The 27,971-nt window shown below is 43.1% G+C and overlaps 1 long non-coding RNA gene and 1 pseudogene across 1 annotated transcript; one reads left to right on the plus strand and one right to left on the minus strand.

The window, feature by feature from the left end:
* On the plus strand, positions 1-27,207 carry LOC147829515 (uncharacterized). The gene is made up of 3 exons (XR_015448932.1): positions 1-796; positions 17,437-17,473; positions 27,087-27,207. It is a non-coding gene; the product is annotated as an uncharacterized LOC147829515 (long non-coding RNA).
* On the minus strand, positions 24,829-26,902 carry LOC106009967 (eukaryotic initiation factor 4A-I pseudogene; annotated as a pseudogene).
* Positions 27,208-27,971: the final 764 nt, after the last annotated feature.

The following is a 27,971-nucleotide window of genomic DNA, read 5'->3' on the forward strand; positions in this document are numbered from 1 at the left end:
TTTGGATTCCGGGTTTTACAGAAACCTCTAAACTCCTTTATGAAGCCCTAAAGGGACAAGAGGAAAATCATCTGCATTGGACTGTAAAACAGGAGGAAGCTTAAAAAAAAATAAAATAAAATTGACTTAGGCAGCCACCCCAGCCCTGTGCATACCAGATGTAAAGTGGCCTTTTACTCTATATGTGACTGAAAAAAACCCAGGTGGCCCTTGGAATGTTGACCCAAGATGTAGGCCCATGGAATCAACCGGTGGCATATTTGTCTAAGAATTTAGATTCAGTATCAAAAAGATGGCCTCATTGTTTCTGGGCCTTAGCAACTTCAGTTCTGTTGATTCAAAAAAACAGACAAGCTGACTTTAGGTCAGGAACTGACTGTGCAGGTTCCACACCCAGTCCTAGAACTTCTAAACACAAGGGAGCATCATTGGCTCTCAAATAACTGGGTTACTCAGTATCAAGCCCTTCTCTGTGAGAATCCCCACTTGTGGTTTATTTCTATAAAAACTTTAAATCCTGCTACCTTCTTGCCCACGAAGACAGGCCCTCCCAATCAAGACTGCTTGAGTGTCACTGATGAGCTCTTTTCCAGCTGCCCTGACTTGCAAATGACAACCTTGTCTAATGCTGACCTCGTTCTATTCACAGATGGGAGCAGCTTCGTGAAGATGGGGTTCATCATGCTGGATATGCGGTAACCATGAAGGATGAGGTGGTCCTAGGCAGGACCGTCCATGCAATGTGCTAAGCTCTGGGCACTCATACAGGCACTCCGATGGGCGAAGGGTAAAAAAGGTATATATATATATATGGACTTGTGCTATGCATTTGCTACATTATACATCATTGGCATGATTTACCAAGAGTGAGGTCTTCTCATGGCAGAAGGGAAGCTAATTAAAAATAAACAGGAAAAGGGCCAGGGATTTAGCTCAGTGGTTCCGGTGCCTGCCTTGCAAGCACAAGGTTCCAAGTTCAATCCCCATTACCAAACAAAACAAAACAAAAAAATAAACAGGAAATTATACAGTTGCTAGAGACAGTGTGGGAACCTAGCAAAGTCACAGTAATATATTGTTCAGGACATCAGAAAGGCAAAGACTTCGTTGCACAAGGTAACAATTAAAGCTGATGCTGAAGGCCGAGAAAGACAACACACTCAAAGCCCTGCTCTCACCACTCCGGAGGCTGGTGAGGCAACGCACGGCTGAAGAATGGGAGCACCAACAAGGATGACATGGATTATTGTGCTGTGCCAGATCACCACTGCCTTAAGTTTCTTTGTTTTCAAATTACGGGTGTTTAGGCCTAGTTATGAAAAGTTTGATGAACAATATGTGACTTTTAAAATGGTAAAATGGGAACCAGAAGGCTATCTGTTTACAATATTCTTTGATAAAAACATTATGGGGGACCTGGGATAACTTCTGGCTGTGGGGGCCTATTGTAATGAAAAATTATACTGCAAAGAGAAAACACAAGTTTGGATCAACAGCTCCCTTGTTGGACAAGCCACTGGTAATTGTAACAGTTGTAAACAAGGTCAATGTAATCCTATATCTATGTATATGCCAGTCCCATGGGATCTTATTTGGCTACAAGGAGAAAGTACTTCATTAGGACAAGAAGTTTAAAAGATCTTGAGGAAATTCGAGACACACTTCAGGCTTTAGAAACCCAACTAGATTCACTGGCCAATAGAATAGACGTGCTCTCGATTTGCTCACAGCCCAGAAAGGAGGGACTTGCTTACTCCTTGGAGAAAAGTTGTTAATATGCTAATAAATCTGGTGTAGTACAAAAATCACTAGACAAACTAAAAGATCAGATCAAGGTTCTTGATGAGAAATTTCATATAGGAGAGCCATCCTATGAGATTAATTTTACTTGGGCAGAATGAAAAAAACTTGGATAGGACCTCTTCTGAGTCCCCTTCTTGTTATAATATTAATATTAACGTTGGTCCTTGTGTCATCCAATGGATTTCAAAATTTATACAGCAGCGCAATCCTGCAGCTCAAGACTACCAAATGCTAGTGTTAAGAAATGTAGATAAACTGGGTAGAACTTGTAATGGATAGAAGAATTATCCTGAAGTAAACAGAGGGAGGAATGATACGGAAAAGTTTTAGATAACTTAATAGATTGAATATTAAGGTAGTTGTAGAAGCAAAATAAGTAATGTGTTCTTTTAAGATTTGCTTTTCCTGTAACTCCTTGTTTAAGGTGAGGATTATGACTCTAACCAGTAACTTCATTAACCTAACAAAGTTACCATGCCAGGGTTGAATTTACAATGTACATGGCCTATCTTGTGTCTGTGACTTGTAAATAGGAACTGGAATTGTATTTACATATCAAAGACCACTAGGGATGAGATAATGGCTAAAAAGGATATAAAAAGGGAAATGCTGGACAAAGGGGGTGCGGATACAGACTAGACTGGTTTCTGGCATCCCGTCCGCTCATGAGAAGAAATTTTATTATTTTATCTGAATTCTGTGTCTCTGTGTATTTCTTTCCGAGATTTCTGCAACATTCTGTCAATCGGTTTAGGATGTATGGACATTTTACCAATATTCTTCCTATAAATGAACATGGAATGTATTTTGTTTTTTGTGTCCTCTTCAACTTCTTTCATCAGGGTTCTATAGTTTTAATAGTAGAGCTCATTCACTTCCTTGGTTAAATTTATTCTTATGTGATTTATTTATTTATCAGCTATTTTGATGGGATTGATTTTTTGATTTCTTTCTCAGCAGTATCATTATTGGTGTATAAAAAGGCTACTGGTTTTTAAAAATGTTTGTATCCTGAAACCTTACTGAATTTGTTGAACCATTTTAACAGTCTTTTGGTGGAGTCTTTAGAACTTCCTATACATAAAATCATGTCACCTTCAAATAGGGATAATTTTATCTCCTTTCCTATGTGAAGGCTATTTCTTTCTCTTATCTAATTGTTCTGGCTAAGCCTGCCAATATTATATTGAATAAAAGTGGTGAAAGTGTGCATCCTTTATCTTGTTTCTGACCTTAGAGGAAACAATTTCACATTTTCCCCATTCAATATGATGTAGGCTGTGAGCTTGTCAAATACAGCATAGTCTTATTGTGTTAAGGTATGTTCCTCTATGCCTAGTTTTTTTAGGAATTGAACTTGGAGGTGCTCTACCACTGAGCTACATCCCCAGCCCTTTATATTTTTATTTTGAGATGAACTTTTGCTAAGTTGACCAAACTGGTCTCAAATTCATGATTCTTGTGCCTAGTAGATATTTGCCCCCAAACCCAGCCAGAATGTTGAATTTTATTAAATGCTTCTTCTGCATCTATTGAAATGACCATGTGCTTTTTATCTTTCTGTTGATGTAATGTATTACATTGACTGATACGTGTATGTTGAACCATCCTTGCATCCCTAAAATAAATCCCACTTGAGTATAGTGTAAATCTTTTTTTATGTGCTGCTGGGTTAGTCTTGCTAGTATTTTGGGGGGTAGATACTGGGGGTTGAACTCAGAACCTTGAACTTGCAAGGCAGGTGCCGGAACCACTGAGCTAAATCCCTGGCCCAGACTTGCTAGTATTTTGTTGAGAATGTTTGTGTCTATGTTCATCAAGGTCTATAGTTTTCATTTTTTGTTGTGTTCTTGTCTGGCTTTGGTATCAGGGTAATGCTAGCTTCTTATAATGAATTTGGAAGGGTTCTTTGCCTTTTGATATTTTGTTTGTTTGGTATCGGGGATCAAACTCAGGTCCTTGCGCTTGCGCAGCAGGCGGCAAAACCACTGAGTTAAATCCCCGGCCCTGCCCTTTGATATTTTGATATAATTTGAGAATAATTGGCATTAGTTCTTCTTCAGAAGTTTGGTAAAGAGCCAGGCATGATGGTGCATATCCATAATCTCAACACTTGGGAAGCTGAGACAGGAGAATCTTGAGTTTCAGGCAAGCCTGGGCCTGGGCTATATAGTGAGACTCTGTCTCCAAAAACAAAACAAAACGAGCCGGGAATTTAGCTCAGTGGTTCCAGCACCTGCCTTGCAAGCGGAAGGTCCAGAGTTCAATCCTTGGTACCAAAAAAAAAAAGGTAGGCACTAATGGATATTGACAGGTCCCCCGAGTTGGACCCCTGCCCAAGCAGACCCACTACCCACATCCACAAGAGCAGAGATAACAAGAGGCCAGCAGCTGCCCTGCTGCTCTCACCAGCACCATGTTTATCAGCCAGCCCAGGCCTATCACCCACAGGACTCTAAAGTTTTCCACCCTCCTGACCAGTGCCCCTCTCCCTAAAATCCCCCATATAACCACCAGCACCCTCCTCTCAGTGCCATTGGCCTTCTCGCCCTTGGCCCATCTGCACCAGATGGCAATAAACTCATTGCATGTTGCTTAGACTTTGCCTGCCTCAGTGGTCTCAATCGTCCCTCAGTCTGGCCTTACATTTGGTGGCCCATACAGGGAGGTCCGAGCTCCTCTCCCAGGAGTATCTGAGCTCCCTCCCCCGAACCCTTGAGGCCACCCTTGACATCCAACCTCTGGCCTCTTCCTGCCACAGCTTGCTGCTAGTCCAGGTCCTCACTTCAGGTTGGGTAACTGATTCTTTCACTCTCCCTCTCACCCCTCTTCCACCCAGATGAGGTCCACCTGGATCTTACCCCCCCTCACGAGGTACACCTGGGACCTCACTCCCTCTCCCCAGACAAGGTCTGCCTGGGACCTTGCTCCCCCTCATCCTAGGTGAGTGAGGTCCACCTGGGATCTCACCCCCCTTGCCCTAGGCGTGTGAGGTCTGTCTGGAATCTCACTCCCCCTCAACCTAGACCTAGACGAGGTCTGCCTGGGATCTTACCACCCCTCACCCTAGATGAGGTCCACCTGGGAGTTCACTCCCCCTTGCCCTAGGTGAGTGAGGTCCCCCTGGGATCTTGCTCCCTCTCACCCTAGGCAAGTTCCGCCTGCTCATCCTTCTCATGTCACTCCTTCTCACCCAGATGCTGACCTGGCTCAGGTTCAAGGTATGCTTGAAACCCAGTACTGGTCACACTCTCGCCCAATCTTAGGGATGCCTGACGTGGTCTTCACTCTCTCCTTCAGGAAACTGATTGAAGATGTTCTTTTCTTTTCCCAAAAGCCCAGGTTTCCGGTGTCAGACCACTATGGGCAACCTCCCTTCCTCTATCCCCCTTTTCCCATGGCTTTGTTCCTAAAAACCTCAAACTTCTCCATCTCACCCCAACCTGATGCCAAAACATCTTATTTAGTTTTATAATTCGACCTGCCCACAATATAAATTAAATAATGAGTCACATTGGCCCAAAAATGACACTTTCAACTTTTCAGTTCTCTGAGAACTAGACAACTATTGGTGCCAGCTAGAAAAATGGTCAGAGGTTCCATATATCCAGTCATCCCTTGTTATTTGCAGACTCCCCTCTCTCTGTGCCTCTTTTGACCCCACTGAACTTTTCATCTCAACTCCTCTGTCAGCTCCCTCCCCTCCACCTCCCCACTACCACTCCTCTCTGACCACTGATCCTTACTCCCTAGGTTTGCGTCTCCTGTCCTCCACAACCTCAGCCTGTTCCTAACCCACCCCAACCTCAAAAGCCTCCCATTGTCCCTGCCTCCCTACCAATTCTCCCCACCCTCTCCCATACCTGCTCTGGTCTTTTCACCTCCATTCCAGCCCCAGCCCACATGCCCCTCCAGCTGCAATCCTGAAGCTGCTTAGCTTCCTTCAGGACCTCCTACTATAAGTTCCTCTGCTCTGGTCCCTACTCTCTCCACTTATCTGACACTTCCAACCCTCCTCCTCATCTTAACAAGACCATTCCAACAACCTCTCACACAAGGTCTGAACTGCAGCTTGACATTTCTTCCCTAAACCCTGCTCCTCAGTTTCTGATTCAGAAGGTGGTGGGGATTAAAAAAAAAAAACAGTCCAAGTTCATGCTCCTTTTTTCTCTGTCTGATCTCTCTCAGATTAATCAGTGCTTGGGTTCCTTCTTTACAGACCCCACTGAATATGTTCAAAAATTTCAATATCTCACTCAATCTTATGACTTAACCTTACTTCTACATTCTCCCCCAAGGAGCAAGAACAGACAGGTTTGGTCCCTAGCTCAATTCTATGAGAAAAACAGGCACCTTGAGCCCAATTTAGAGGACAGAGTTAGAGCTGTCCCCAGGCCAAGCCCCCATGAGATAAAAATCCGGCCCAGTTTGTATCTCACCTTAGCCTCCACTCTCAGAAAGTTTACTGCTCTAAGCCCTGAGAGTCCAGAAGGACAACTTATTTTAAAGATGCATTGTATTACCCAACCTGCCTCAGATATTCAAAGAAAGTTCCAAAAAAATTAAAAATTAAATCTAGCCCTCAAGTTCCCATCAGAACTTGATCAATCAAGCATTTCAATAATCGTAATATGGCTGTCCACCAGCAGTATATTTCTGACTTACAACTGCTTGCGTGCACTGTAAGAAACCCACCAAAACAGCTGAAAGCCAATCAGGGGCTAAATAAACCTCCAGGGATCCAGAAAAGGGGTCCAGGACCCTGCTTTAAGTGTCAGCAGATTGGCCACTGGGCCAAAGACTGTCCCAACTGAGGACTCTCTCTCAAGCCATGCCCCACATTCGGAAGCCCTTACTGGGGGGCAGACTGTGCTGGGATGGCTGGGCTCACCTCAGGGGTCCTCTCCCAGGGCCACCTGCCTAGGCTCAGGTGTCCTCGACATCCTGATTGGTTGGACCTCAGATGATTGACATGCCTTGGAGGTCTCAGATGTCCCTTGGACCATCACAGCTGCCAAACTCCAGGTAAATCTTTCAGTGGAAGGTAAGAGTATCTCATTTCTGATCAATATGGGGCAATCCATTTCACCCTCTCTTCATTCTCAGGACAGCTAACTTTAGCCTTAATTACTGTTGTGGGAATTGATGGCACTGTCTCCAGGCCTCTCAAAACCCCTCTGTCTGATGCCAATTAAAAAACCAAATGTTTACTCATTTGTTTCTAGTCATTCCCACCTGTCTAATCCCTCTCCCCAGATGAGATATTTTAACAAAACCCTCTGCCAGCCTCAATATTCCAGGCTCTGCTCCCCATCCTACCACCACCCTTGTCACACCTACTGCTACGCCTTTCTTCTGCCCCATATCTTTTCCCTCCCTCAACCCGGGAATTTGAGACATCTAAATCCCCTCTGTTACTCAACATCACCTACCCCTCCACATCCCCCTAGTTCTTCCCCCTGACTACATACATTTAATTACTCAGATCCCAACCCAGCCATGGCATAACAGCTCCTTTCCTTCTTGGGAATCATTGGCTATTTCCCTCTCTGGATTCCAGGTTTTGCAGTGCTCACAAAACCTCTTTATAAACTAACCCAAGGGGCCCCCTCAAACCCCTTGGACAACAAGTCATTCTCCCACTCTTCATTCTCCCCTATTTCCATCAGACTGACCCAAATTCCAGAAGATATATAAATGCCTTGCTTTTCTGCGTCTTGTCGTTTTATTTACTTCATTCAGTCTGCTTTAATTTTACATGATCTCAAACACAATCTTATATGGTCTCACTTTCATATTTCCACCTGCAAATCCTATCTTAACTAGATAAAACATTTCTGTGTAACTTCTCCCCAGAACAGAGCAAATTGTTTTCCTTCCTTCTTGCCCTCCTTTTGTCGGAAAATTGATAGTAAAGCCTCTGTTTAAAGTTCTGACCCAATTGTCTTTTACCTCAGAGATGGGACCATTTCTCACATTCATGCAAGTAAACACCTCCCTTCCTCCTCCCTATGCCCTTTAACCCACTGAGCCTTCCCTTTCTCTCTCTTTTTCTCTTCAAACCCCAGTATAGCACCCAAGCCACTCCCCCTTGCTGTTCCCAATTACCTTTACAAAACCTTGCAGTTAGCTCATTCCCTGCTGAACCTGCACCATAGTCCTTAGCCAAAGACCACCACTCCCCTCAGGCATATTTGCTGGAATCTCTTCTGCCCTGGGCAGAATATCTCCCTTTCCCACTCCCAAAATGACTCCCCAGATTCAGACTCAACTCACTGGCATCCCCATCCCTAGATCAACTCACTGGAGGTGCTCTACTCCTGGCTAGAGGAATCATCCTCTACTGGCCCCTTAGTCACTCCCCCTCAGACAAAATACACTTACTTGCCTTTCTCCTTTTTCTCATCCTCTGTGCACCTCCTGCCTAGACACCACTCCACTCGCTCATGTACTGCCATTTCTTTTTCCTACTTGCCCACATGCCCGTGGCCCTCATACTTGCTGCCAGCTTAGCTTCAGCAGCCGCCCAGGATCAAGCCATCAGGTACAGAAAACAGGCAAAAGGTGGTCCTATTGATGGTTAGGAAAGTCTTTTCCAAGCAGGCTAGATGTCCTGGCTATGTTAGGGCCCTTAGTCAAAATCTTTCTACTATTACTGATTAGAGCCTGCATAATGAAGTTTTTGACAGATTTTATCCAGGAACAGTTCTGATCCATGATGTCCAGACAACTCCACCTGACTGCTCACTACACTGCTGTCCCATGAAAGCTTCCAGCTGACCCCTGAGAAGGTCCAGAAGTTCATCACACTCCTGACACTTGTGCTGCCTCACTCCAGGACTGAACCCCTCCCCCCACTCCTCTCCTCTCTCTCCCTACAGGATGTCCACACTGTCCCCAGTCATGCTGGAAGAAGCCATGAGAAACTACGGCCCCTACCCTATTTTTCTTCTTCTTCTTTATAACACAATAGGCAGGGATGACAGGTCCCCCAAGTTGGACCCCTGCCCAAGCAGACCCACTACCCACATCCACAGGAGCAGAGATAACAGGAAGCCAGCAGCCACCCTGCTGCTCTCACCACCACCCTGTTTATCAGCCACCCCAGGCCCATCACCCAGGGGACTCTTAACATTTTCCCCCTCTTGAGTAGTACCCCCTCAAATGCCCCATATAACCACAAGCACCCTCTTCTCAGTGCCAACAGCCTTCTGGGCCCCCATGTCAATAAACTCATTGCATGTTGCTTAGACTTTTCCTGCCTTGGTGGTCTCAATCGTGCCTTGGTCTGACCTTACAAATACAGACTTTTTTCTTAGTACTGCTTTTGTTCCATCTCATAGGTTTTGACATGTTGTACTTCCATTTGTCTCTGTTTCAAGAAATTTTTAAATTTCCCTTTTGATTTCTTCATTGACCCATTGGTTGTTCAAGAGCGTGTTTTAAATTTCCGTGAATTTGTACAATTTCTAAAGCTCTTCTTGTTTATTTCTCATTTAATTTCATTGTGGTCAGAGAAGATATATGCTATGATTTTTTTGGGGGGGGTACCGGGGATCGAACTGGGGTCCTTGTGCTTGCACAGCAGGCAGCGAAACCACTGAGCTAAACCCCCAGCCCTATGCTATGATTTTGATTTTTGGAAAATGTGCTGAGGGCCAGGGATTTAGCTCAGTGACACCACACGTGCCTCACAAGTGCAAGGTCCTGAGTTCAATCCCCAGTACGGGAAGGGTGTGGGGGCGGGGGTGGGGGTATGTGCTGAGATTTTAGGCCTAACATGACCTATTCTGGAGAATGTTCCATGCACTGATGAGAAGAATATGTATTCTGAAGGATGAAATGTTTTGTAAATGTCTGTTAAGTCCATTTGTTCTGTGATATAGTTTAATGTCAATGTTGCTTTGTAGATTTTTTTTTTTTGGTCTGGATGATCTGTCCATTGATGAAGATGAGATGTTGAAGTCCCTATTACTGTATTAGAGCCTGTCTCTCCTCTTAGGTCTTATAATGTTCTCTTTATATAACAGGTTGCTCCAGCATTGGGCGCATGTATATTTACAAGTATTTCCTCTTGTTGAATTGATCCCTTTATTATTAATCAGTAACTTTGTCTTTTTCATAGTTTTTTAATTAAAGTCTATTTTATCTCATATAAGTATAGTGAGTCCTGATTGCTTTTGATTTCTGCTTTCATGGTATATCTTTTTCCATCCATTCACCCTTCACTTTCAGTTTATGTGTTTTTACTGGTGAAGTGAATTTCTTGTAGGCAGCATACCATTAATTATTTTTCATCCATTCTGTCAATGTATGTGTGTGTGTACATTTGTTATGTTGCCTAGGCTGGTCTCAAACTCCTGGGCTCAAGCAAATGTCCCACCTCAGCCTCCTGAGTCACTGGAACTATACACATGTATCTCCATGCCCAGTTTATATATTTTAATAGGGGAATTTAATTCATTTACATTCAAGTTTTCTGTTGGAAAGTAAAGATGCATTCATGTCATTAAGCTAAGTTTTTGGTTGTTTGTATATTTTTTTATCTTTTCTTCATCTCTTTTTGTTCATCTTTGTGGTTTGGTGGTTTTTTGTTGTTTGATAGGATGTGATTCTCTTTAGGTATGTACTCTACTGTTGAGTTTTGTGCCTGTGTATGATTTCCTGCTGGTAGTTATCATCCTTTTGTTTGGTATAGGACTCCCATAAGCATTTCTTGTAGGGCCAGTCTGGTGGTGATGAATTCCCTCAGTTTTGTTTTTTTCTTTCTTTCTTTTTTTGGTACTGGGTATTGAACTTGGGACCTTGTACTTGCGAAGCAGGTGGCAGAACCACTGAGCTAAATTCCTGGCCCCCTCAGTTTTTGATTGTCATGGAAAGTCTTTATTTCTCCTTCATTTCTGAAGGATAGCTTTGCTGGGTATATTATTCATGGTTGTCACTTTTTTCTTTCAGGATTTTGAATATATCATCCTATTTTTACTGGTTTATCAGATTTTGGTGAGCAGTTTGCTGATAGTCTAATTGAGATTCCCTTACAAGTGACTTGATGCTTTTCTTTTGCTGTTTTAATCATTTTCTCTTTACTTTGTACTTTTGATAGTTTGCCTCAGGGAAGATCATTTTTGGCCAAGTCTATTAGGGGCCTCTGAGCTTGTTGGACCTGGATGTCTTCTACTTTCTTAAGATTTGGAAAGTTTCCCAAAATTAATTAAATAGGCTTTCCAATTCTTTTTTTTTTTTTTTTGTACCAGGAATTGAACTCGGGACCTTGTGCTTGCAAGGCAGGAGGCAGAACTACTGAGCTAAATCCCAGGCCCAACTAAATAGGTTTTCTATAACTTTTTCTTTCTCTTCTACTTCTGGAACAAGCATAATATGAATACTTGCTCACTTAATGATGTCCCATATGTCTTGAAGGATTTCTTCATTCTTTTTATTTTTTAAATTTGACTTGGTTATTTCAGATCAGCCTTCAAACTCCAGTATTTTCTTTTATTTGATCAATTCTACCATGAGGCTCTCAAATTTTTTTTTTTTTTTTGTACTGGGGATTGAACTCATGAAAGCCAAGTACTCTAGCGTGGAGCTACATCTCCAGGTCCTTTTAAAGTTGTTGTTTTTTTTCAGAAAATGTCCAGGTTCACTTTGAACTTGCAATTCTGCCTTGGTCTCCCAAGCAGAAGGAAATAAAGGCATATGTCACCATACTCAGCTTCTCAACTATATGTTAAAATTTCATTTATTGAGTTCTTTAACTCTGTGTATTAGTCACTTTTCTATTGCTGGCACAAAATACCTGACATATACAATCTAAGGAGAAAAGGTTTATTTTGGCTTATGGTTTCAGAGGTTTCAGTTCATGGTTGAGGCAGGCGGTGGAACCACTGAGCTAAATCCCCGGCCCTCATGGTTGACTGGAGCCAAAACCTAAAAAATCATGACAGAAGGGCATGGTGAAGAAAAGCTTCTTACTTTAGGGTATCCAGGATGCAGAGCACAGAAGAAAAGCCCTAGAGAGAGGAAGAGGCAGGGGACATAAATATACTCCCAGTGATCTACTTCTTCCAGTGAGGCTCCACCTCTTGATAGCACATTCAGTTATATGTCCCATGATCTAATCACCTTCCAAATGCCCCACATGAGCTGTCTAAGGGACCTTTTTTATCCAAACCATAACACTCCAAGACTTCTGATTAGTCCTTTTTTATAATCTTTATCTCTTTGCTGAATTTCCCATTCATCATGAATTGTCTAATTTTATTGAATTGTCCATATTCTCCTGTATATTATTTTTTCCTTTAAATTCATTCTTTTGAATTCTTTGTCAAGCAATTGTCAAGCAATTTAAATTTTGTTGGGGTCTATTACTAGACAGTTGTTGTGTTTCTTTGAAGACATCATGTTACCTTGGTTTTCATGGTTCTCATGTCTCTGCATAGGTATTTATGTAGTTGGTCGGTCAATTGAATATACCAATTTCATAAGGTGGCTTTCAGAATTGATTTGATATACTGTATTTCTTTAGTTTTTGGGAACTTTAGTGTAGTGTCTGTGTAGCTTCTTTATCTGTAATCAACGTTGGCAATGTCTATGGGTATCTCAGTGGCATAGGCTCTACTGCCAGCTAAGGTGCAGCTACCTTAGTCAGGGCAAGTTTGCTGGTAGCTCTGGGTATGGTGCACCTGTCTATAGGTATGGGGCACCCATCCATTTCCATGGGTCAGGTGAGAGAAGGCCAACCATGCAGTACAGCATGCTTGGAAGTAGGGTGTGGTGCCCGTCAGTGTCCAATGGCTACTTAGGTGACTTTGTAAAGCCTCCAAGGGTTGATCTACTTAGAAAGGTCTACCCAGCTACTTTCCAGTGCTGGGGTGAGTATATGAAGCCAAGCATCTGTTTTTCAGTGCTTCATTGGACCCAGTTTTCAAATCCAGACTGCTAAACAGCTTCTTGAATCCATAGGAATGTTTGAAGGTCCATCTAGTTACTTCCTGGGGACCTTGGTGAATTGAGCTACTCAGGAAAGCCTACTTTTTTGAATGTATAATTGTCATTGGCAGAGGGAGGTTTACCCCCAAATCTCAGAGTCTCGATGCAATGCTTCTGTTGAAGCTTGTCAAAGATGCTACATGGTTCTTTGGCTGATACCTAAGTTAGGCACCTGGATCTTCTACTGTATCATAAAGTCCAAGAGGCAGAACAACTTACCTCACAATTTGGATTTTGCGGAGCATTTTTGGTTCTAGACCCAACACTGTATGGTTTACAGATTACCCAGTAGATGAGTCAAAGCAGGATGCCCAAATGTAATAACTGTTGGTTCCAAAATCCAAAAGGTACATTCTATATTGTTTACACCTACATTTCTTCATGGTGTATGGTGGAAGGGACACCAACTTGTCTTTCACTTTAGAAATGATATTCCAAGGGGCTGGGGATTTAGCTCAGTGGCACCCTACCTGCCTGGTAAGTGCAAGGTCCCGAGTTCAACCTCCAGTACAGAAAAAAAAAAAAAAGATATGCCATTTTCTCCAGACTCCTGCACCTGTGGAAGCTTTCCTAATGTGGCAGGCCCTCAAACTTCCATGGGGTTCATCTTTAATTCTCTGGCATGCATAAGACTAAGGTATCTAAGTTTCTTTCTTTTGTCTTGCTTACAAGGTCCAAGATCTGGACCTTGCAGTTTATGGAGACTGGCATAACACAGGGCCAAGACACTAAAGGTTTACACTTATTAGTGCTATGTTCCATAAAGGTATACTGTTACCCCTGCTACGTAAATGCAATCTGAGTGTAATTTTCCATACTCATGGGAGTGTAAAAGAAAGGATTTTCCAGTTCATAGCTGCCTACAAGTTTCTAGGGTTTAAATATTGCTTTTTGTAATATTGCTTTTTTTAAATAAGTTTTTTTAAATCCAGAATTTCACCTATGATTAGCATCACCACAATCTTGTTTCCTTTCTTTCTTTTTTGGGGGGGGGAGGTACCAGGGATCGAACTTGGGACCTTGTGGTTATGAGGCAGGTGCAGGAACCACTGAGCTAAATTCCCAGCCTGTTTCCTTTCTTTTACCTTCAAATGAGTGAATTATAAAGTGGTATGGTTGGAACTGCTAACCTTGCCTCTCTCAAGTCCTTGGTGGTCACATCAATTCCTGTAATTTTCCAGGTTGTAGTATTGCTTTTGCTGTATAACTTATGAAAGGTGGGAGGATGATTCCATCAAGATTTCTATCTTGGTTTTTTAAAGTCACAATAGCCCACATTACAGTGTCAGGGAACCAATGGGAGATTCTGCCAGCTACTGGATATTATTCTCATAATAAATTTTAGAACTAAAAAAGTTTTTACAGCACAAGTTTATCATCCTTGGGATGTGGAGCTTAATCTGGAATCAGCTTTGGTGCTAATTGGTCTCTATCGGTAATAATATTTAAATTAACATTTGAAACCACAGTGAATTTATACAGTGTCATGTTAGCTAAGTTGGAGCTATATTTCTCAGAATTCTCTTCCTTGCATAGCTCTAAGCCAGTGTGGCCCAAAGTGACATTTAGTGCAAGGTTTGGAAAATAAGATTAAAATAAGAGACATCTCTTTTTTCCACTAGAAAGATTGGTGCAGAGACAGAAGAAGCAGGTGCCACTCACATGCAGTGACTCTAGTTTCTTGTTTCCCTGGTTGGTATGGGGCAGCAGTTGGGTTGGCAGTTCCTCCAGCCCATGCCAGGTACTCCCTCAACTTCTGTGACTCCTGGTCCAAGGGTATGTTATCTCCTTGCTGAAGTACCAGCTCATCCTGGAGGTTTTCACATCATCATAGTTGGGGGTTCAGCTACATGGAGAGACTGATGGGGGCTCAGCACATTCCTATGGATTCCCTTTTGATCTTGTTTCCCCCACCTCACAATCATCCCAACTGCTTTCCTGTTGTCTTTAATCTCCAGTACCAAATAAAAAGAGAGAAGTTTGAATTAATCATTTCTCACAATTATATACTATGTGTATAATATATATTTTACCATATGTGATGGTTAATCTTGATAGTCAACTTGATTGGGTTGAGAGACACCTAGGGGTGAATTAGTAAAGCACACTTCTGAGTGTGACTGGGTGAGTTATGGAGGCATGAATTTGGGAGCTATATCTGGTTCCTTTCTAGTATTCTTCCCTTGTACTCTTCTTCCTGGCCATAAAGTAAGCTGCTTTGCTCCACCATCTCATTCATCATGATGTTTCTACCTTGTAGCCAGTCAACCATGGACTGAAACTGAGAGCCAAATGAACCTCTCTTCCTTTAAGTCGTGTCAAGTATTTTGTCCCAGAAAATGGAATGCTGACAAAAACACTATATATAATAACCCCAAGCAATTTTGTTTCTCCAATTAAATCCTGGCTGATAATAACTTAAATTTCCATTTTTCTTTGTTAGAAGACCTTACAGCTATATCCATGTCTCTTGTTCCTTTGTGCATAAAAATAGATTAAGCAATGCCCTTGGTAGATTCCTTATGATAGCAAAGTGCTTATGGCAAGGGGTTTTGTGTTGGTTTTTTGCAGTGCTATATAAATAAAGAATCTGGAGCAGATCCTCTGCTTGAGGAAAGAAGAGGAAGACAGTATGGTAGATTGATTCTAAAAGTAGTCCAGTTATTCTGCTCTTCTATCCATCATGCCCTTTGCAATGTAAATTTTTTTTTTTTTCAGACAAGGTCTCACTATGTAGTTCAGACTGGCCTTGAACTCACTATGTAGCCCAGGGAGGCCTTAAACTCTCAGTGATCCTCCTGGTTCAGCCTCCCAAGTGCTGGGATTACAGGTATGCACTACCATGCCTGTCTTCCAGTGTAATTTTACAGCACCTATTTCCCCACTCCTTGAATCTGGGTGGCTTTGTGACTTGCTATGGCCAATTAGATGTGGCAGAAGTGATGGAATGGCAATTCTAAGTCTAAGCCTCAGGAGAGCTTGCTCATTTTCCCTGGTTCTCTTGGGCTCACGTTTGGGCAATGAGTTAAGCCCAGGCCCATTTACTGAAGATAAGAGAGACAGACATGGAACATAACTAAATCATCTCAGCAGAGCCATCCTGGACTAGCCAGAAACCAGTACCCAGCAACCCTACCAACTGATTGTGCAGCATGAGTGGACACAACCAAGATCGTTCTAGCCCAACACAGGCCAACAGGACCACCCAGGTGATCTATAATCTAATGAGCAATAAGAATTCCAAAAGGCATGACACTTTAGGGTGGTTTGTTACCCATAGAATTGGAAGAGAAACAGTTAAGTTGGGTTTTGCATAGGGATTTGGGGCAGAGAGAAGATTATGTGCAAAGAATGGAAATGCAAATGGGCCTGGTACCTTCAGATAGTGATCTGCTGGCAAATGTTTAACACCATGTCCCTACAGATCATTGTGACATGAATCTTGGTTATGTTTTTGGTTTTGGTAATGAAACAAAGAAAACATACATTAGAATTTCACTCCTTTGTTGATGTGAATGACTTTATTGAGTCAGATAATAGTTTAAAATACTAAAGAATACTGCCTCATTTTCTGTGCTATTTACAAAGTAATGGCTACACAGACATAATTTTAAATTTAATCCACACAACTAATATTTTCTCTAGTGTATTTTTAAGTCCAGGCCAGGAGGTTGACAAATTTCTTCCGTGAAGGAGTAAATGGGGGCCATCTAATCTGCATCGTTATGACTAGTCAATTCTGCCATTGTAGTGCACAAACAGACAGTAAGCTAATGGATGAGCATGGCTGTGTTCCAATAAAACTTTATTTACAAAACAGATGGCAGGCTGTATTTGGCTTGCAGCTTGCTGAATCCACAAAAACAATAGATCAACCTTTGATTTGTAGATGCTTGTTGATGTGTAATGTAAATACTTCTGCTATGGCTGATTTCAGGGTACCAGCACAACATCAGTGAATGCTGTGTCAAGACAAATGTGTAGTAACAGGCATGTTATTATGTATGGGATTTCTACCACACGCACAGAAAGCCTTGTGGGCATAAAAATAGTATAGTAATCTAATAGGGAAGTTTTGGGTTTTGTATATTTATTAGCTTTGTTCATTAAAAAAATTTTTTTCTTTGTTCATTTTTTTTTTTTTGCATGACAAAGTTTTCTTTTGTTTTTGTTGTTGTTGTTGTTGCTTTGTTTTGTTTTGTTTTGTTTTCTGAAATGGGGGGTCTCATTGTGTTGCCCAGATGAGTCTCAAACTCATAATCCTCTGCCTCAGCCTCCTCATAACTGGGATTACAGGCATGCACCACCATGCCTGGCTCAAAGTCTTTATTTTTTTGTTTTGTTTTATTTTGTTTTGTTGAGGCAGGGTCTCACTATGTAGTTCCAGCTACCTTGAGCTCACTATATAGCCCAGACTGGTCTCAACCTCATAGCAGTCCTCTCTCTCAGACTCCCAAGTGCTGGGATTACAGGGATGCACCACCATGCCCAGCCCTCAAAGTCTTTACTTTTAAATGATTATCAGTTTGACAAATAATAATACATAAGAAGTTCTTGAATTCTATCATCTAGTAATTTTGATTAAGATAAACTAAAAGCAATCCAAACAAGTATACTAATATTAATTGTTTTAACCCATAGGCAGAATTGACTACTTTATGGCTGGTTACTGCTTCATGTAAGTTACAATTAACTATATACTATTTTTTCATAGAAATTGCCTTTGACCTTCCAGAAAGCATAAGGAAAAAATTTTAGGCTATTTAAATTTTGTTGACCTCCCAGTTTTAAAAAAACTGTTAAATTTAAGGTCATATCTCTTAAGTTTGATGAATTATATACAGATGTTGCAGAATATGAGTACAAATAAGTCCATGCCCAAAAAGAATTCCTAGGATACAGAATCATCTTTACAAATATATCTAAAATTCTTGTGAAGATAGAGAGGACCATCTAGGGGTTTCTGGGACACCTTCCAAAGTGATTCAAGGCACAAAATGCACACCCTGATGTGAATACACATATTCTAGATTTTGTGCCTCTGATATAGCCCATCAGAGATCAGGCTTCATGACTGTTATAAAACTAAATGTAGGGCCGGGGATTTAGCTCAGCGGTTTGACCGCCTGCCTCACAAGCACAAAGACCCAAGTTTGATCCCTGGTACCAAAATAAAAAAAACCAAAATGTACTGGGCTGGGGATTTAGCTCAGTGGCACCGTGCCTGCCTTGCAAGTGCAAGGTCCTGAGTTCGGTCCCTGGTACTGAAAAACAAGCAAACAAACTAACTAAATGTGCTGAATGAGGTTCTGTTTCTTAGGTGAAAAAGCACAGACCTATAAACATCATGTAAATAATTTCTCCAAAATATAGAGAATACAAATATAAGCACTTTATTTTAAAAAGTAAACACAGGATGTGAGGGCAATCTGGCTGCGACATCTGTCACCCTATTGATCGCCAGGGTTGATTCGGCTGATCTGGCTGGCTAGGCGGGTGTCCCCTTCCTCCCTCACCGCTCCATGTGTGGACCACCACCCCCCATAGAGGAGGACCATTTCCTCATCAAGGGTATATGGGTAGCTGCGCTCCCCTGCTAGAACCTCCAAACAAGCTCTCAAAAAAGCAAACACAAAAGATTGTTATAAGTTCAAAAAGTTTAAATGCTTCCATTTTGCTTAATTCAATTAAGAACCTGTACACATTTGTTCCTAGGAGCTAACATATCACTTGTCTCTATGAAGGAAAATGAATTCTAAAAATTAACATGGTTTTTCAGTATTTCACATCTCACTTTTTTTTTTTTTGAGATAGCATCTAGGGGGCTGGGGATTTAGCTCACTGGTTCCACCGCCTGCCTCACAAGTGCAAGGACCCAAGTTCAATCCCTGGTACCAAAAAAAAGAAAAGAAAAGACAGCATCTCACTAGGTAGTTCAGGCTGACCTTGAACTCCCTGTGTTGCCCAGCCTGGCCTGGAACTCCAGCGATCCTCCTGCTCAGCCTCCCAAGTGCTGGGATTACAGGTGAGCGCCATCACACCTGGCTTCACATCTCGCTATTATATAAGAACGTAGAGGGACCAGTAATATCCAATAGCTTTAAAAGATAAGCTCAAAGACTCTTTGCTGTAATCAACTTTACCAGCGTTGGCCAGGTCTATTTAATATATACACAAGGAAAATATATCTACTGTATAATTTCATGTAAAATAACAAGTAAGGAGTAGATGTAGGAGATGTAGAAGGGGAAGGAGAATTCTTCTCTTCAGTAACTTTTACTTTAAAATCATCAAAAAGCAACCACTTCCCCTCATACTCCTTAAACTTTGCACTACACAGGAAACTTTTTTTCTCACATCACTCATGTAAATGCTTGTTTGATCACTAATGCCTTGTTCCTTTCTGCTTCATGGATCTCATTAGCACTGTTAGTCTCAGAACATCTACTTTCAGCAAATGCTGTAACTGTAGCTTTATCAGGATTAGATGCTTTGTTGTAGTGATCATAATCCGCTTTGCTCTTCTGTCCTCCAAGAAGTCCAACAGCTTCTACATCTTTATTGTTCAAAATTTTACATGGCTGTGTATTTCCACCAACTCTCACCAACACTTCTTCATCATTGTGATTTTCAACTGCACCCCTTGCTTCCTCCTCATTCAGTGGCTCTGGGTTACCTACTTCACACATCTGGTAATCCACAAAAGTCTCCTAGCATAAGGAAAACTTATTCAATTTTTTTCTTTTTTCAAAGACTTAGAATTTTTTTCCTATTAAAACTAACAAAGAAAAAAATTAACATTAATAGCTTGCTTCAGCTAAAAGGCATAAGAAAGCAGACAACATATACTCATTAAATTCCCCAAAAGTATGAAGTAAAAAGAAGAAATGTGGGACTGGGGATGTAGGTTGGTGGTAGAATACTTTGCTAGCATTCATGAGACCCTGGGTTTGATCCCCACCACAGAAAACAAAACAGCAACAACAAAAACCTTTCAGATGAATACAAAGTCTGTGGAAATCTAGATTTGCGACTCTCCAAAAAGTGAAGGGACATATTATATAACATACAGAAACAACTTAGTGCCTCTCCTAGGAATAGAACTTGAACTTTGCTAAAGCTAGTCCTATTCCATAAGGGCATCTACAATGCCAGCCACAAAAAGTGTTTGTTTTTTCTCCTATCCATGATGCAGTACGTTTCTTAGATTTCTGGCAAGCTGTCGCAGACAAAGGCCCAGGTGTTATCCAAGACTCCATCCCTCTTATGCTGGAAGTAGTCTGAAGGATGGGGCACTTCAACAGCCCTGGCCGCCTCCACTTCATTGCTGTGACTGCCCTGGGACTCCCGGGAAGCAGCTCCCTCGGGCTTGAACTCTTTCTCCCTCTGCAGGTGGGACTGTTCAACTTCAACCTGAGCTACTCTGGTTTGCTGCAGCCTCTAGTTCTTCCTTTACAATGTCCTCAGGCATCTGCCTGCTTTGCTTTTGTTTGGTACTGGGAATCGAACCCAGTGCCTTTGCAGTGAGCCACACCCCAAGCCCTTTTTATTTTTTATTTTCAGACAGGGTCTTGCTAAATCACTAAATTGCCCAGGCTGGGCTCTAATTTGTGGTTTCCTGCCTCACCATCCCAAAGTACTGGAATTACAGATGCCCACTTCTCAGCCTGCTGCAAATCTCCTATGTTTGACTGGCTGTGACTGTGGCCCTCTTTGTTTTTTTTTTCTTTACTTGTTGTTTTGTTTTTTGAAACAGGGTCTCACTTTGTAATTCAAGCTGGCCTTGAACTCACTGTGTAGCCCAGACTGGCCCCAAGCTCCTGGGAATCCACCTGTCTCAGCCTCCCAAGTGCTAGGATTACAGGGATGCATCACCATGCCTGGTCTTTGTTCTTAATATAATTTATTTTATTGAAAGTTTAGGGCCAGGGATTTAGCTCTGTGGTTTCGCCGCCTGCTGCACAAGCGCAAGGACCAGAGTTCGATCCCTGGTACAAAAAAAAAAGTTTATATAATTTAATTTTAAACAATGGTTGTGTTCAACAGGCTTGCAAAATGTAGCTTTCAAGAGCCAGTAGAAACTGCACCCGGCATCCCACTGTATTCAGGGAATGGTGTGTAATCCAGTGGTATATAATATAGTATGATGGGTGGAGGGTAGTGGGAAATACCAATGAAAGATCCTTGTGGAAGGGTCAGGCTAGGTGGCCCTTGCAGGCCTGGTAAGGAGGATGTTGCTAGGCATGGAGATTTCAGACTGGGATGGGAGAAGATCAGATTACTTTAAGAGGCTCACTCTGAGCACAGAGTGGAAATTGTATTTATTGTGAGGATCCTAGAGGCACGTAGGCCAGTTAGGGGCTGTTGACATAGCCAGAAGGGAAGTTCTATTAGACCAAGACAGGTGTTGTCAAGAAAGAAGGTAGCTGATGCCAGAGTGATTCAGGAATCAGAATCTACAGATAGGTGGCAGTGGGGGGAAACAGGGGGTCTCCAGGAGACACCCAGGTTTAAAGCTTAAGCATCTGCTTGGATGGAGCATTGGTCACTGAAACTGAGGGCACTGGAGAGGAAGCTGGGGGTAGAAGATGAAATTTTTATTGTGAACACGTTTGGTTCTTATTATGATACATATATTTTTATTTTCATCCATATTTCCTGGCTTATAACGTCTTCCATCCCCAAGCAGCCATAGAAAGTAGAATTTCTCTTCTCCATAACAGGTCATAGAAAAGCTGATCTTCTCTCACTGTTATGGTTTGGATCTAAAATGTTCCTCCGGAAGTCTCATGGGTTCAGAGGTGGCACTTTTAGAAGGTGACTAGAACATGGGGGGACTAACCTCATTAATGGATTAATCCACTGATGAATTCATAGCTTCATGGACTCTTAGGAGGTGGGCTTGGCTGGAATAAGCAGGTCATGGGGGGGTGACTTTGAAGGGTATATTCTGTCCCTAGCCCTTTCTTCTTTCTGGTTCTCTTGCTGTCTCTCTGCTTCCCAGCTATCATAGGTGGAGCAGTTTTCCTTCACTATGCCCTTCTGCCATGGTGTTTCTACCTTGGAGCCAGCCAACTAAGGACTAAAACCTCTGAAAGTCTGAGCCAAAATAGACCTTTTCTCTCTAGGTGGTGTTTGTCTGGAATTTTGTCGCAGCAATGGAAAGCTGACTGATCCACCCACTTTTCTTTCTTTTTGTTTCTTTTGTCCAATACACCCCAGGAACTAGCATATCCTAAGCAAGCTGGAGCCACTTCTCCAGCACCCCCCCAACCATTTTCTGTCTTAGAGCTGGCCACAGTAGACCTGAAGACCTCCATTTCACTTGCTCTTAGCCAAAAGGCTGAGAAGCGATTAAGACCCCCATTTCAGAAGGAATCCCGCCCTATACCCTGGAGGAAAGAATGCTGCCCAGAGAGAGCAGGAAGAATCTGAACAGAGAGGCCTTGCTGGGTTCCCACCTGGTCTGTTAGTATCACATCAGACCCTTTTTGTCCAGTTACATGTCTACACACTTGCCCATGCTTCATCATGCCCATGCAATGGAGTCTCCATAAATCCCCAAAAGGACAGGGTTTGGGAGCTCTGGACAGCTGAACATGTGGGGGCTCCTAGGAAGGTGATTAACTCATCCAAGTGTCAGGAGGTGGCTAAACCCAGCTCTTTATCTGGCTGTTTATCTGTATCCTTTACAATGTTCTTTTTTTTGTTTTGTTTTGTTTTTTTTGGTACTGGGGATTGAACTCGGGTCCTTGCGCTTGCACAGCTGGCGGTGGAACCACTGAGCTAAATCCCTGGCCCTACAATGTTCTTTATAAGAAATCAGTAAATGTGTTTTCCCAGGTTCCGTGAGCTGCTTTAGTAAATTAATTGAGCTTAACAACAGAGTTATGGGAGCCCAAATTTTTAGCCAGTTGCCAGAAGTTCCAGAGGCCCAAGCTTGCCTCTGGTATCTGAAGGGGGCAGACTTGTAGGACCGAGCTCTCAACTGGCGGGTCTGACCACATCTCCAGAATTGAAAGAGAGAAAGCCCAGCTGACGGGTGCTGCAAAATTGATCGCTGGCTTGAAGGTGGAGAGAAGTCATAACTTTTAAGGAAAGTAACTTAAACAAAAGTTTGAGGTGATCTTTTAGGGTGATCTGTGTTGTGAGCACATAGTAGGAGAAACTGAGTATGAGTTCGTTTTTCCTACTCACTCCTTGCGGACTCAGCTACAGGAATGTCCTCACTCTCAGGGCTATGCTGTGGCTCTGGGTCCCTCTAGAAGCCACATCTGTCTCTGGGCCACAGTCTTCCCATTTGCAATGGGTTATTAGCATCTGACTCCTTCACCCTCTGTTGCCTGGGTGCTGTGAAATCCCATGCGATTGGGATAGGAGTAGAGGGTGGGGGCGGAGGGAGCCTGCCCTGTCCTTTGCCCCTGAAGGTGTCGGCAGAAACCTTGGGAAGGAGAGAGATGGTGGCCAGGATCCTCAGATTTCTGTAGCCCTGCTGGGCCAGAGGAGTTAATTCAGAGTCTTTGAAGTTGCTGTGAAGTCTGCTGTGCCCTCTCCCTCATCCCTTTCTCTCCCCATCTGGAGAGGGCTGAGGGTAGCACCTTTCCTCAGCACCCCCCTCCCAGGCCTGCAGTCCCTCTCCATCTCTATTCTGGGAAGTGGCCCAGTTGTGTTGGCAGATCACCAGCTTCTCTCTCTGTGCTCTGCCCTACCCTAGGCTCCCCAAGCCCTGGGCTCCCTGCCCATCCCTCCCACTCAAGGGCACTCTCAGGAGGCCTTTGTAAGCCACTCTTTAATAAGGAGGCTGCAGGGACTGTATTCCCATGGTGGAAACCAGCTTTGGATGGCTGAGCACTCTGGTTTCTGTCCTAGCTTAGCTTTTCCCTGCTGGGTGAGCTAGGGCACTTTCACCTTTCTGTACCTCATTTTCCTTTTCTGAAAAGGAGGTAAGAATATACCTAACTCATAGGTTGTAAGATTTAAATATGTTGAAATACATGAAGTGTAATGGGCATGGTGGCACATGCCTATAATCACAGCACTAGGAGGCTGAGACAGGAGGATTGCAAGTTCATGCCCAGATTAGGAAAGTCAGCAACTTAGCAAGATCCTGTCTCCTATTAAAAATAAAAAGGGCTGAAGACACAGCTTAGTGGAAAGGCCCTGGGTTCAATCCTCAATACTGAGAACAAAAACGAACACATTACATACAAAGACCATCCACCACACACAATAAAATGCTCAATAAATGGTAGCTAGTGTCATGGTTCTTCTTAACCTGTGCCTGTTTCCAACAGCATCTGTAGGTTCTCTTCAAGGCCATTCTCCTGACTACCACAGTTCATTGTCTGCATCAGAGACCTCCACCCGGGTACCACTGTGCAGTGCCTCCCAGTAATGGCCACAGTGGGCCTGGGACAGGAGTCACTCAGCTCTGTGAGCAGCCTTGCTTGCTGCTCATCTCTGGTCACTCCACTTACCCCAGAGTCCACTGTAGAATAATTGGAACGTCCTCCTCCCTACTCCTCCTCCACCTCTTCTCCCTATCCTTCTTTTCTCTCTCTCTCTTTCCCTCCCTCCCACTTTTTCCTTCCTTCCTTCCTTCCTTCCTTCTCTTTCCTCTCTTCCTCTTTCTCCCTTTCTTCCTTCCTTTCCTCTCTCTGTTTGTCTGTCTGTGTCTCTCTGTCTCTGTCTCTCTCTCTGTCTCTCTGTGGCAGTGCCCAGATTGCGCCCAGGGCTTTGCACATGTCAGGCAAGTGCTTTATGACTGAGCTATGTCCGCAGCCTCCCTTTTAAATTCCATATAATTTCCCTTCAGATTTGGTCAGGCCAATGAAGTTGAGTGATATGATAGCCTTTTGGATTATTTTCAGAGGAACTGAAAATTCTTGGGGCAGGGGCACCTTTGGGACTAGGAGGTAACTAGATGAGGGAAATGGATTAGTGCTTTTGGAGAGAAGAGATAGCATTTTAGGCAAGAGCCTATGCCAAAATAAAAGATGTCCAAAATGTTCACAGTTCCTTTTTTTGGCCTTAAAATGTGACATTTACTCAAAGAATTTTCAAAGGGAAGAAAAATGACAAGATGTCCATCCCTTGGTTCTCTTCCCTTTTCTTTCCTGCTGCTCCTCAAGGTCCATTATTGAACCCTGGCCAGACTAGGTAGCAGGACAGTACTTGTCAGATGAGGTCAGCAACACAAAAGGCATCTCCTCAGTGGAGGTGTTGTATGGAACTTTTATTTTTTGGTACCAGGGATCAAACTTGGGTCCTTGCACTTGCGCAGCAGGCGGTGAAACCACTGAGCTAAATCCCCGGCCCAATGGAGGTGTTGTAGAAGGTCTCAGAATCTCCAAGAGCCCTCCTGCCTGCAATATCCTTATGGCCAAAATGTCTGCCATGGCTGATTCTATGGATACAGTATTCCCTGTTGGTGAGACAGTCATGGTTGATGGCTAAAGAAATCTGTGCATTGGTGCCTCTGGCCAGTGGTAATCAGGACTCTGCTTCAGCCAGAACAGAGCTCTCTCAGGCACAACTCTTTCATTTTGGCCCTAGGCGTGGCAGAGACAGTGAGATCTTGGGCTTGCATCTTCTCAGAGAGCCAGTCAACGCTTCTTCCAGTGTCAATGAAGAGGATTGTATGGGGGATAGTCAGGGTTGCTTCCAACTTACACAATGTCCGGCTTCTACACCTCTCATTCCAAATGATGTAGAATTGGTGGGACTCTCCAGGGTCAACTCTTCCTTCTTGACAAGAATCCAAATGGAGTCCTCCATGAACTGCTTGGTTATCCCAAGCACATTGAAAGGTGTTATAGCTGATGGAAAAACCACCTAGGCATTGCTGTTAAAGTTTTGGAATACGTCATAGATCCAGTCCTTGGATCCACAGTTTCACATTTCATTAGGTTTATCCAACTCAAACATCTTGATATATTTTGGAGACAGGTGTCTCTAGTTAAGCTTATCAAACACACAGCCAAAGGGACCTACAATGATATGAGAGCTTCCATCTGCAGCCTCTGCACCTCAACACACATATTGGTGTTGCCAATGCAGATGTGGCAGGTGGCACCAGGTAATCTCTCCTGTATGTCAGGGACTATGCTAGGTATCTTATCTCAAATACTGCTCCCAAAGCCTCATGTAGGAAACTTTATTTCACAGAGGAGGAAAGTCAGGCTCAAAGGGCAAGTTCAAATATATAGGTGAAAGGCCCAGTATTTGAACTCCAGAGCACTGATGGTTAATCACCAGGCAAAACATTTCCATTGAGTTCTTGCCACCCAGTGGCTGGTTCTGTATCTGCTCTAGCCCTTAGGGAAAGCTCCTTAAGGCAGGAGCTGCATTTCACCACTGCCAAAGCTCTAGAACTGTGCAGGTGAAGCACGGAGAGAACAGCTCCAAGTGTGTGTTGGTGAAAGACTTGCAGTAGGACACTGGGGCCCAGAGGGTGGCCCTGTCTCCTGGGTTGTGGCTGATGCCGGAGATATTTGTGCCAAGGAGTCCCATAGCCCCTGCTCACCTCAGGGTCTGCCCTGGCCCCCGGGTCAGTCAGGCAGAGAACCCCTCCCCTACTTTCTGATGATTCTGTTAGTTCCTGAATACAGATGTTTCTTTTTTCATATATACCGGGAATTGAACTCAAGACTTTGTGCTTTCAAGGCAGGCGGGACACCACTGAGCTAAATCCCCAACCCCTGAATGCAGATATTTCTAAATCTAGAGTTGTGCTCTCTGCTGAAGTAGGGCAATGTACAGTACTTACCTGCCTAAGGGCCAGGGAGGGTAGGAGAGGCCTATCAAGGGTCAGGGTAGGGTAAAGGATGTTACTGGCAGAGGTATGGTCAGAGGGTAGTGCTAGAGGAAAAAGTGGGGGTTAAAGTAGTAGAAACTTTCTAGGCCTGGAAGCCAGAGGATAGAGTTTAAGTCTAGCCAATATTCTACTGTTGTTTGGTGTCAGAAACCAAATTATGGTTTTACATAACTCTAATTACTGCCTTTTCCAGAGTTCCAGCAGGAAAAAGTGGGGTGCTATACAAACATCCCCCTTTGAGCCCAGGGAGTATGTTATGGTTTAAATGTGGCCTGTCCCTTCCAAACCCATGTTGAAATTTGGTCCTCAAGGTAACAGTGTTGAGGTGGTGGGCCCTTTCAGAGGTGACTAAATTGTTGAGGAATTAATGCCTTTGTCATGGGTGTGTGTTCTTGCTCTTGGGGACAGGATTAGTTCTCACAAGTATGTTGTGATAAAGCAAGGCCATCTTTATGTTTTGTCTGTTCCTCTACAGCCTGTGCCACCTGCCCTCCCATCATGAGGCCCTTACCAGAAGTCAAGCAGAACCCAAGCAGATGGTGGTGCCATGCTCCCAGCCTCCAAAACCCTGAGCCAAAATAAACCTTCCTTGGAAATCGGGTATTTTGTTATAGCAACAAAAAATGGATTAAGATATAATGTTATACAACCTACCAACCAACAATTGCAATCTTCATTGCCCAAACAGATCAATCGTTTCTGAAATATGATAGGAGCTGACAGCATCTTGGTTCTTCATTTTATATTCTTTTGGGAGGTCTGGAGAGCTTGCCTATCCTGTGGCATGTGACCTTCTTTATTTGAGTGGTACTATGGATGGCACTTACAAATGTAGACTCTGAAGCTACAGTCTGGGTGCAAATCATCATAACCACTTTCTAGTTGAGTGATCTTGACATCACTTAACCTCTCTAAGTTGCAGTTCCCTGATTTGCCTGTCTCATTAGTTAATACACGCAAAGCCCTTAAACAGTGGTTGGCACATAGTAGACGACATAAGCTATTATTTTTATTACTTGTCCAGATACGTCAAGGTAGCTCTGAAGAAAGTAACCTAAGTCCCAATTCTCTCCTAGTCTTGAGAGATTTCATTTCAAAGTGTGGCATTTCTTGCTGTGCTAAGGGAAACTAGGGGAAAAGATTGGTTCTTATCTGTCAGAGCTGGGTAAGGCAGCTCCTTGTGGGTAAGGTAGGCCAGTAGGGAGATCAGGCACTCACAGGAAGAAGTAAAATTGGAGTTAAGCACCTCCTTACCTAAAAATGATCCTCCATTCAGCCTCTGCACTGCTCAAGGTCAATGAAGTGCTATGTAAACACTACAATCCTTCCTGTTTCCATAACTTTATTCTTTTCAGTGTCT

Source organism: Heterocephalus glaber, unplaced genomic scaffold (assembly GCF_053883595.1).
Source record: "Heterocephalus glaber isolate CG9 unplaced genomic scaffold, H.glaber_assembly_v1.0 deba00000594, whole genome shotgun sequence".
Lineage (NCBI taxonomy): Eukaryota > Metazoa > Chordata > Mammalia > Rodentia > Bathyergidae > Heterocephalus > Heterocephalus glaber.